Below are 12,516 nucleotides of genomic sequence, written 5' to 3' on the forward strand. Positions count from 1 at the left end.
ACGTAGAGGGAGATGCATTCGGATACACTGGACCGGAACTGTATAGGGTTTTGTAGGTCAAAACCATCACCTTGAATTGTGCTAGGAACTGAACCGGCAGCCAGTGGAGCTGACACAACAGGGGGGTGGTATGCTCCCTGTATGATGCTCTAGTGAGCAATCTGGCTGTCACTCGCTGGACCAGTTGAAGTTTCCGTACAGTCTTCAAGGGCAACCCCACGTAGAGTGCGTTGCAGTAATCTATTTGGGATGTAACAAGAGCGTGGACCACTGTGGCCAGATCAGGGAAGGAATTCTAGGAAATGAAGTCTGGTAATAAAAAAGGACAAAAACAGGAAATGCACGCTCTGTGAGTTAGGAAAGGCTTTCCAGAAAGGCACAATCAAAACACTCCCAAAAGATGGCCATCCATTTTTAAACTTTATAGCAACCCTGGGCTATAATACCTACCTTTATAGCAACCCTGGGCTATAATACCTATCAGTCTTTAATAATAATATCTATGTCTGTAATAATAATATCACAACACAAGAAAGAGCCTCCTATTTCACCAGAGTGGGCAAAGCAGGGGGGAGCAACACTTGGAAAGTTACAGGTGCTGGCGTCTGAAAAGATGGCACATTTTAGAGCTACAGTGACAAAAAGCGAAACTGTTTACAGTATCACACCACGGCAATGACTCCTCATGTTCTTCCATCATCCTTGGCACAGTGCTGTACAGCCCCCCTAATGTTGGTTCATGGATGGACTGGCCCTTCAGTGGCAATCTCTGATTACAATGCGCATATACTAGTCTCTAGTAATAAAGAGAGTATTTCCAAACGCCAGGACTGAATTGCATCATTTTATAAAACAATGGGAAATCTTTCTTAACTAAAGTTGCTACATTTCTCCCATTCATTTGGAAAGTGTGAATAAAGTTGCCCAAACCCTTATGTGATTTCGTAATGGTCTGTGTCCATATTTGTGTCCTGTGAAAAACAAGATGCTTCATTCCTTGGACTCCCTTGACGATTGGCAAGTTTTTAATTCCTCATTACATTGTATACAACTGAAAGGCATGTGATAAAACTCAAGAATGATCCAATAATAATAATAATAATAATAATAATAATAATAACAATCATCATCAACAACAACAACTTTATTTATACCCCACCTTTCTGCCCATGGGAACTCAAGGCGGCTAACACTCCACACCAGACAATTATAAAAGGTGCAATACAAAAGTTTAACAGTGTGGTAAAAACAGTATTAAAATGCGATACACTAAAATTGACTTTAAAACTCATATCCCCCCTCCCAATCCCACCCAAACTCCCCAAAGCCTGCGCCTGGGTAGATAGGTAGCAGTGAACTAGCATACCACAAAACACTGCATTGTTGTTTCTGTAAGAAATAAATAGGTTTGTCTCAGTCTGGATGTAGGCTGCCATATAAAATCCAGATTATCTGCTTTGAACTGGATTGCGTAGACTTTTATAATCCAGTTCAAAGCAGACAATGTGGATTATCTGATTTGATAATCTGTATTATATGGCAGTATAGATCCAGCCGCAGAGGAAGCAGAACCTGGAAATCTACTTTTAAAATTTAACTGATCACCATTGTAACTCCAAACTCCCAATAGTTATTTAAAAAATTTTTATCGGTTATTTCTCACACCCCTACACACAAAGTCTTTACTTTTCAGCCATAGCTTACTACCATCTTGGGCTGATACACCAACTGTGCCCCTTCCTAGATTTGGAGGACCTAAAGATGGCAGTGCGCGTGCTGAAAACTTCAAGGCTGGACTTCTGCAATGTGCTTTACTTTGGGGTATCTTTGTACCAAGTTCAGAAACTCCTGTGGGTTCAAAATATGGCAGACAGATTGGTTACAAGAACATCCATTTATTATTTTACTCTATTTATTATTGCTATTGTTACATTTATTATTTTACTCTAATATTACTGTTATTATTACATTTCCATTCTTTCATATTATTATTATTATTATTATTATTATTATTATTATTATTATTATTTGAAACACAACAAGATGAGTCCACAGCAGACACTCTGCTGGCTGTTGAATTGGATCACACGCCGGACACTTCCCAAGTGTCTAGGGTTGTGTGATGTATCGGCGAATAATGTGTGCAGATCCCAGTAAGATGGCCCTTTGGAGCTGACAAATGGCAATTTTGTCAGCGCCGATTGTGTTTAAGTGCAGGCCAAGGTCTTTAGGCACTGCACCCAGTGTGCCAATCACCACTGGGACCACCTTGACTGGCTTGAGCCAGAGTCTTTGCAGTTCAATCTTTAAATCCTCATATCGTGTCAGCTTTTCCAGTTGTTTCTCTTCAATCCTGCTGTCACCTGGGATTGCAACATCAACGATCCATACTTTTATTTTAACACGATTGTGAGGTCAGGAGTGTTGTGCTCTAGAACTCTGTCTGTCTGAATTCGGAAGTCCCAGAGGCAGGCCCACACCCAGGATTTTGTTTCGGGGGGAGGGGCTGAGTTTGGTTCAAGGGGGAGCTGAGTCTGAGTGAAAGAGGATCTACCCTAGCAAACCTTTTGTATCGTTACCCCAATACCCCCATGCATATGGGATATATTGAGCATGGTGATCAGATCATGATATGAACAAACATAACAGTTTAAATAATGTACCAGTAAGGCCTTCTCACGGACCACCATGAGAATTTCGGGGGGGGGGGGGGCTGAAGCCCCCCAAGCCCCCACCCCCTGGCTATATGCCTGCCCAGAGGAGTTTGGCGTGTTCATTCTCTGTAACTTTTTCCAGCTTGTGATCCCACCAGTTCTTTGTCGCAGGCAGATGGTATTTGTGGCACAAGTTCCAATAAATAATGAGTGAAGATCCAAGTAAGGTGGCCTTTTGCAGCTGGCAGATGGTAATTTTGTCAGCGCCGATTGTGTTTAAGTGCAGGCCAAGGTCTTTAAAAACTGCTCCCAGTGTGTCGATCACCACTGGGACCACCTTGACTGTCTTGTGCCAGGGTCTTTGCAGTTATTATTATTATTATTGTTATTATTATTATTATTATTATTATTCCATTTATTTTTTTACTCTCTTTATTAATATTGGAAAGATACGTAAGCAGATTTACATTGAAGAAGGTTAGAATAATGGTTTAATCAGAGTTTGACAGTCTTCTCTTAAATTACAGGTTTATGTAAATATTCAAAAACATTTAACCTACTGATGCCCCAATTAATATAATTTTATTGATATCTATTTGGTATCTATCTGTACAGAGTTATATAAAATATATACAGAGTTATATACAGCTTGCTTGCTTGCTTGCTCTTTGCCAAGATCCTGACCAATCTCCCTCTTCAGTTGCTATAAATTAATCCAGGGAGGCCCACTGATGTTAAGAGTCACGAAAAAGTCCCATTCTTTGCAATGGACCCATTTGAATGGGATGGGATTAATGTTGGGTTTAATTCTTGCATTCCAAAGAGTTATGCAATGTGATTGCTCTATGGTTGGTAACATGGCAAGGTCTGCTGACTTGTCACTCCCCAAAAGCGAATGTGAGTCATGTGCTCATCCCTACTCATGGGTCAGGATTCCACCCTCATTCCTGAGTCAATTGCCCCTCTGAGGGAGTATATAAAGTGACAGACTACTCGCTAACATTACAGTTGCTTCTGATTTAATGGCACAGACTTTCCAGACTCCTCAGATCTGACTTGTCACCATGCCATTTGGAGCCTTAAGCGACACCAAAACTGCTGTTGCAGTAGTTCAGGAGATGGTTGACAAGGTGAGTGAACGAGTCTACTAGAAGGTTGAAAAAGCATAGTTTAATGAAACCGTATTTTAGGAAAACTGGCAAAGACAGATTGCTGTAAGACCATTTTAACGAGTAGTAGTTCTTATGGGTGCTTCCTCTGGCTCAGAGAACCCAATCTCTTCTGGAAGACCCTTCTTCCACCACATAAACCTCAACAGATAAGAGTCACAGCTTGGGAGGTGGCTCGGGATCCTGGTACCCTCTGAACAACTGGAATGCAAGCGCAGGCACCTTTTACACTGCCATGTAATCCAGATCATCAAAGTAGATAATCCACATTATCTGCTTTTAACTCATTATCTGAATCTACACTGCCAGATAATCAAGTTCAAAACAGATAATCTGGATTTTATATGGCAGCATAGAAGAGGCTTCCGGGAAGACCATTTCCATCATTTGCTTTGGCTTGAAATTATCTTGAGACAGTATAGCATTTGGGATGGATGCTTAAACTCATTAATGTCCGGTGGGGTTTCAACTTCTAACGTTTACATAAATGGGACGATATCTCACCTTTTTCCTGACACTGTTCTATTCTTTTCTGTACAGGAAGTAAAATGTGTACCTATTCTTGTTAATTTCAGACAAAAGGTGAAATAGAACAAAAGGAAAACAAGAAGTATTCCATTTTCGAGGCTACTGAATACTGTACACAGGTGGTTAAAGGAACTAACTACTTCATTAAGGTCAGTGCTGCCAGTAAAGTCGAGATATCTTGTGAAGTACACCTCTTACGATTCCAAAACATTGAGCCGTGGTAGTTAAACAGAGGTGTCAAACTGCATGAATTCCACAGTGTTGATGCATCCTGTGTGTATTTATTCCACCTGAATTGCATATTTCTGAAGGCTTCCCTTTTGGTGACTTCAGGAGTCTGTATGGACTGTGAAAGGTGTGTGGGTAGGTCTGGATATGGTTTATGTGCCTGGATGCATCTGGGCTGTTTGGAGGTATATGGGGTGTGAATGGGTGGCATAGCCCAACAAGGAGTGTGGATTTGTAGTGTAGATATGAGCTAAATAGGTGCCAGTGCCTGAAGTGTGTTGGAGTTGGGTGCCTACAGTTAAAGTTAAAGGAATATGTCAAGAGTGTCTGGAGTTGAATATATTGGAGGTTATGTGTGCTTCTGATGTGTGTGCATGTATGTAGTATACATGGGGGTGAGAGTTAGTGTGTGTGTGTGTGTGTGTGTATGAGGAGTGGCTGGAGGAAGGAGATGTTAAATGGGGTTGAGGGGAATGTAAGATGCTTGGTTTGGTGTGGAGATACTAAATGTTCCTCCACTCCAAATGTATCCTTCATGTGTTTGGGGATCCCTTTCAGCTGAGCCCTCTGACTTGTGGTTGTGTGTGCTATTAAGTTCAGTACCTTTCCATTCCCTGTCCAGTCATCTGGTCTGGCGAGTGAGACCTAAAACCAGAGACTCAAAAACGCTTAAATAAGCCTAATGCTATCAACATGAATCCTGGCCACTGAGAAGATGATCAAGTGAGATGGTCCCACATGACTTTTAGATGGGTAATTCTCCAAGAGGTTCTCCTGGTCAGTCGGGAGGCCGAACAGGGTATAGGGTTACAGCCTGTGCTTGATGGGTTTACACTCCCCCTGAAGACGCAGGTTCGCAGTTTGGGATTGATGCCCTAAATTAACAAATAATAAATAAGTTTTCCAAGACTGGGGCAGTCTGTAGAGATTGGGGAGGAGGTATCTCCATTTAGTGACTCTTGATTGTGACATTTGGTAACAACAAAAGCAAAATGTTCAGAGTGGCGGGTTTCTCTCTCTTCCCTGCAGGTTGATGTTGGTCAGGGAGAATATATGCACCTGCGTATCTTCCAACCCTTTTCTGCTACCGATGGAAATATCTCTCTGATTAGTTACCAGACGGGAAAGACAGCAAATGATCCGCTGATCTACTTCGTCTAAGAGCCTTCTACTGCCTTGTTCTTTTGCTGTGAACCAGCTGGCTGCAGATTAACAAATGAAGAAAACCAGAAAATGGCCTGAAATGTTTTGGGAAGTTTGCAGTTTAGTTTTCATTCCATGGCACTCAAGGCATTTACAGTAGTAGAAGAAATATATATGCTAAAGTAAAATAGCGGCAATCGAATAAAGCTGGACAAATTAAACCCCTGTCTCCTCTGATTTTAAGCATGGGAAGGAAGGATGGTTTTTGGAGAACTCCATGGTTTTTGGAGAACTCCATGGTTTTTGGAGAACTCAGCTTCCTATTCCATTCTTATCCACTTCATGAGATACACTTCTCTTTCTTTCCTTTCCTAATCTTTGCCATCTCATTTTTTTTAATTCCCAGTGGTTTATTGATTTCTTCCAAAACCAAACTACAAATTGAGCTCCCTTGAAAGCTGCACTATGCCCAGCCCGAGCATAGGACGAGGATGAGGAACGTGTTGCCCTCTGCATGTGGTCCTATTGTAGTGCCCATCAGTAGACAATGCCAGTGGTGCAGGTGCAGCAAATCTATCCAGAAGCTTTTATTTCAGCCATAGACTTTTCACTGTCACTGTTCAGAGAACCTCTTTCAGCGAATGACCACAAAAAGCACAAGAAGCTGAACTAGAAAGTGGCATATAGCAAGAATTAAAATGTCTTTCCTAGGGACCAATGAAAAATCACAAGTACTTGATCTGTTTTGGAGTAATAACTTCTTCCCCTACATTGAGCATAATGGGTTTACATTCTACGGGTGTGACTTGGAGGTACATCAAGGTCTATTGCTTTCCATTTGTGGTTACTAGGATGAGCACTGAAAATATTGAAAGCTTCCACACTATTTTGTGGGTTTATATTCAGTCCTGAATATAAACCCCCATCCATGCATAAAATAATATTTCTGACCTTGAGCGCTGTTCAGCAGGGGAACTCTCTACCCTGAAGTGTGGTGGAGGCTCCTTCTTTGGAGGCTTTTAAGCAGAGGCTGGATGGCCATCTGTTAGGGGTGCTTTGAATGTGATTTTCCTGCTTCTTGGCAGGGGGTTGGACTGGATGGCCCATGAGGTCTCTTCCAACTCTATGATTCTATGATTCTTATCACTAATGAGGCATGAGAATAGAATACATTTGTGGACCATACTACATATTTTTCTCTTGGACATACTTTATCTCAAAGAGAAAAGTCAGAAACAAACCATTGTCATTTTACCATCCATAGAAAAAAGCCTTAAAAGCCACCATTCATTCAAGGCCTTATTTTGAGATGCTAAATGGCATGGCCTGACTTACCAGGCCATGGAGGTTGCGGTGTGGGGTGTTCCCCCCCGCCATTTGGCCTGAGGGGGGCTTCTTCTTCCCAGAAGCCCCCCCTCACCCAGCGGGAAAGTTCCCGCCGTTTAGTTAGGTGGCCCTATCAGCTGCCGGCCACGCCTCCTGGCAGGAGAGCCCACAGCTGGCCTCTCCTCCCTCGTGGGCACCCTACTTAAGGCTGCCCTTGTGCCCACCTTCAGCACTGGGCCGGCAGCAGCTGATCCACCCACCCACCCTGCATGGTTCCGGGAACTGTTTGTTGTTAGTTTGTTTTGTCAGTTGTCACAGTTACCTGTTCTTGCTGTTGTTCATGCGTTTCGTCACAACTCTGGTTGGCGTGGGCATGGGCCCTGGATCCGGTTTGGTATCCCCCCCTCAGCGGTGAAGGGGGAACGCCTGGTGTCTCAGGGGTGCCGAGTGCATTGGGCCCGGTATTGTGCCGGCGGCACCCCTGTGTGGCTTGCGGTATCGGACAGCAGTGGGCTGCCCGATCTTGATCCAGGACCCATGCATGGCTGCCAACCCTTGTTCCTGTTATCAATAAATGAGTTGTGGCCATTGTTTATCCCAATACCTTGTTTGAGTGGTTTTTCCTTGGGTTGGCGGGGGGAGGTGTATCGCCCGTGCACACGCAACATACTGACTTTCACACTGCTGGTACTTTGGCTCACAAACTGACTTAGGTGTTTTGGTACTCTGCCTGCTTGAAGCTCCCCTCTGGAACAGGACTGTCTGGTCTCAGATCCTATCACCAAGTCTCCGGTTTTGGGGGATCCTCTCCAGGGAAGCGATGTGGATGCAGATTCTCCACTTTGCGGTCTGGCTCCAAGGAAGGGGAAAGCCAGTCTCCAGCTCAGTCAGCAATCTATATAAATAAAAATGGAATGTTCGTTTGTGCTATTCACTGAACTCAAAAACCCCTGGACCAATTGACCCCAAATTTGGACACAAGACACCAACCAAAGCAATCTATGTCCTTCATTCAAAAAAACAAAACAAAACAAAAAAGAACTTAAACCCGCACAAGCCTAAATGACTATACAGAGCATGCGTTAAAATGACACCCTCCTTGCCCCGCCCCCCTCCTGCGTGAGGGGGAAAAAAACCAACAGATGTGAGAGAGAACCACTTGAGAGAGGGAGGGAAAGGTGGCCCGTAGATCCTTTTCGCAAGCCCCTGCCTCTCCCCTCCCAAACACATCTGGACCAAAGCATTTCACCTCCTTCTTGCCAGCTGAGAGAGAAAGAGAGGCGGTGTCCTCCTCATGATCACACCTAGAGTCAACCTGCTCTTCCTCCTTGAGGTGATTCCTGCTTGTCTTTCCTCCTTCCATCCTTTCTTTCTCCCATTGCATTGCTGCTTGGGCATAGCCAGACAGGAGAGGGAGGGGAGAAAGAAAGAAAGGATTGAGATTGAGATTGAGAGAGAGGGAGATTGAGAGAGAGAGAGATGACACTGTCCTCCAGATCCACTCCACTCCTCCCCTTCTTTTCCTTTTCTTTTTTTTCTCTTCCCTCATGGCTGACTGAGACTTGGGGCTCTGGGTCCCCAGCATGGAGGCGCCTCCACTGGGCTGCTGGGAACTCGCAGGGGAGGGATTCTGTGTGTGCAGGGGGGTCACTGGGCCATTTTATGGGGGTCGCAAATGTGCCTCGGTTGGCCCTGCCCCCTCAAAATGGCTGTGCGAGGCCTCCTTCACCTCCCTTATGCTCTGGCCGGCCCACAAGGGCGTGGGGCAGGCAAGGGCCACTTAGCACAAGGCTTTGCCTTGTGTGAGGCTTCCCTTGTGCTCTCACCGGCCGGCAAGGGTGCAGGGCAGGTGAGGACCCCTTTGCGCCATCTGGCAGGGATGTGAACCAGGCCACGTGGGGGATCCTCCCGTGCCTGGCTCTCACTGTCTGCCGGGCTTGCCGGAGGCATGAGCCTCCCTGCTGGATCTGGGCCCAAACTCCTCCAGAATGCACCAAACAACAGCCACTCCCAAATGTCAAGGTTTTCCCCAAACTTCTCCAGTATTTTATGTTGGTCATGGGAGTTCTGTATGCCAGGTTTGGATCAATTCCATGATTGTCTACTATTGACTACTATTGCAATCTAAGTGTGACCATCTTAAATGTGCTGACCGTTCCTGTTGGTTGCTAATTAATTAACCTTGATTCCATGATCAATTGATTACTTCGTGCACTTTATTAACTGTTGTGATCTTGCACTTTATGCCATTAGCACTTTAAACTATTGTGCACTTAGCCACCATAGCACTTTAAATTCGATTGTTACAGTTGGTGCTGAATTAGGCCTCCATGACGCACTTTGTTTAATACCTTGGGTCACCTAAGCCTTCGTATTTCATTGCTGCTCTATTGTGTTGCTGCTCTATTGTGTTGCTCTATTGTGTTGCTGCTCTTCATTGTTGTTCTACTGTGCTGTGCTAAAACATCATCTGTATCCCAACAGCATAATTCCTTGTTCCAACTGTGCTTAATAGCTACGACCTATGCTATCACCTACTTCCTGGCATCTGTTGATTTGGTTGCTAATTGTATATGTAGGTAGGAAGGAATGGAATAGCACGAGGGATCTCGAATATGACCTAACGGGCCTGAAGAATACGTGGGGGGCAAGGCTATGGCAAACTGAAACTGTGGCATGGCATGTACACCACAATGATCCCTGGTTTATTAGTATAAGTACCAAATGCGTCATGGAGGAGGGAGAGGCTTCCGTTAACCGAGGAGCCCCCATAGAAGTCGTGGTGGGGAAGGGGAGATACGGGAAAGGGAGACCTTTAATTCGGCCTAGGGAACGCGGAACAACTTTAGTAATTCCAAATCGGTCTCCTGATACGGTAAGTAGGTGTAACCAGGATGGCGGTCCCTCCGGATTGAAAGTGGTGCTGTTGAACGCCAGATCTGTCAATGGCAAAACAACTCTCATCCAGGACTTAATCCTGGATGAGCGGGCAGATCTGGCGTGCATCACGGAGACCTGGCTGGACGAAGCTGGAGGTGTAAACTTGACCCAGCTTTGTCCACCCGGGTTCTCTGTGCAGCATCAACCGAGATCCGGAGGGCGGGGAGGCGGGGTTGCAGTAGTCTATAGAGATTCCATTTCTATGACCAGGACCCCCATCCCGCAGTCAACAAATTTTGAATGCGTCCACCTGAGGGTGGGTGATCGGGACAGTTTAGGGATTCTGTTAGTGTACCGTCCACCTCGCTGCACTACAGTCTCCCTACCTGAGCTAGCGGGGGTAGTCTCGGACCTGGCATTGGAGTCCCAACGGCTGCTTGTGCTGGGGGACTTCAATGTCCATGCCGAGGCTGCCCTAACGGGAGCGGCTCAGGACTTCATGTCTACCATGGCGACCATGGGACTGTCCCAACAAGTATCTGGCCCCACCCACAGTGCTGGACATACATTGGACTTGGTTTTCTGTCAGGGATGGGAGGAAGGTGGCGGTGTTGAGGAGTTATCCATCTCTCCGTTGCCATGGACCGACCACCACCTGGTCAGCTTTAGACTTACTGCACCCCCTAACCTCCGCAGAGGTGGAGGACCTATTAAATTGGTCCGCCCCAGGAGGCTTATGGATCCGGAGCGATTCCTGATGGCTCTTGGGGAATTTCCCGCCACCTCGGTTGGTGATCCTGTTGATGCCCTGGTCGCTCTCTGGAATGGGGAGATGACTAGAGCAATAGACACGATCGCTCCAGAACGTCCCCTCTCAAGTAGCCGAGCTAAACCAGCCCCTTGGTTTACTGAGGAGCTGGCGGTGTTGAAGCGAAAGAAGAGGGAACTAGAGAGCGTGTGGCGTTCGGATCCGAGCGAGTCAAACCGAACACGGTTTGTGTCCTTTCTAAGGTCATATGCCGCGGCAATAAGAGCCGCTAAGAAGATCTTCTTCGCGGCCTCTATTGCGTCTGCAAAGAACCGTCCGGCTGAACTGTTCCGGGTTGTCAGAGGCCTTTTAAAACCCACCATCCAGGATGGGTGCCCTGATGACTCGGCAGCTCGCTGCGAAGCTTTTGCTCGGTTCTTTACAGACAAAGTCGCTTTGATCCGCTCTGGACTGGACGCCACATTAACGGCAGTCTCTGAGGATGTAACACGAGCATCTGCTTGTCCGATTTTGATGGATTCATTTCAATTGGTTCAAACCGAGGATGTGGACAAGGTGCTTGGAGGAATGAGAGCTACCACATGCATCCTAGACCCCTGCCCATCCTGGCTTCTAAAGGAGGCCAGAGGGGGATTGGCCGAGTGGGTTAAGGTGGTGGTTAATGCCTCCCTTCGGGAAGGCATTTTTCCAGCCAGCTTAAAGCAAGCTGTGATAAAACCGCTGTTGAAGAAACCATCACTGGACCCCACTCAATTGGTAAACTATCGGCCTGTTTCCAATCTTCCCTTTTTGGGCAAAGTCATGGAACGTGTGGTGGCCTCACAACTCCAGGCATTCTTGGTAGACACGGATTATCTAGATCCGGCGCAGTCTGGCTTTAGGCCGGGACATGGTACCGAGACGGCCTTGGTCGCCTTAGTGGATGATCTCCGTCGGGAGCTCGACAGGGGGAGTGTGTCCCTGTTGGTGCTTCTCGATCTCTCAGCGGCCTTCGATACCGTCGACCACGGTATTCTTCTGGGACGCCTCGCGGGAATGGGTCTCGGAGGTACTGCTTTGCGGTGGCTCCGGTCATTCCTCGAGGGTCGGTCTCAGAAGGTGTCACTGGGGGACTCCTGTTCTACCCCACAACCGTTGTTTTGTGGGGTTCCTCAGGGTTCAATACTGTCCCCCATGTTGTTTAACATCTACATGAAGCCGCTGGGCGAGATCATCCGGAGTTTCGGGGTGCGGTGTCATCTGTACGCAGATGATGTCCAACTCTGTCACTCCTTCCCACCCGCTACTAAGGAGGCTGTCGAGGTCCTGAACCGGTGCTTGGCCGCTGTGACGGTCTGGATGGGGGCGAACAAATTGAAATTAAATCCAGACAAGACAGAGGTGCTCCTGGTCAGTCGTAGGGCCGAACAGGGTATAGGGTTACAGCCTGTGTTAGACGGGGTCGCACTCCCCCTGAAGACACAGGTTCGCAGTTTGGGTGTGATCCTGGACTCATCGCTGAGCCTGGAGCCCCAGGTTTCGGCGGTGACCAGGGGAGCATTTGCACAGTTAAGACTCGTGCGCCAACTGCGACCGTACCTTGGGAAGTCTGACTTGGCCACGGTAATCCACGCTCTGGTTACATCCCGCCTTGATTACTGCAACGCTCTCTACGTGGGGTTGCCTTTGAAGACGGCCCGGAAGCTTCAACTAGTCCAACGGGCGGCAGCCATGGTATTAACAGGAGCAGGGCGCAGGGAGCATACAACTCCTCTGCTGTACCAGCTCCACTGGCTACCGATTAGCTACCGAGCCCAATTCAAAGTGCTGGTTTTGACCT

This window comes from Anolis sagrei, chromosome 2 (genome assembly GCF_037176765.1).
Source record: "Anolis sagrei isolate rAnoSag1 chromosome 2, rAnoSag1.mat, whole genome shotgun sequence".
Classification (NCBI taxonomy): Eukaryota; Metazoa; Chordata; class Lepidosauria; order Squamata; family Dactyloidae; genus Anolis; species Anolis sagrei.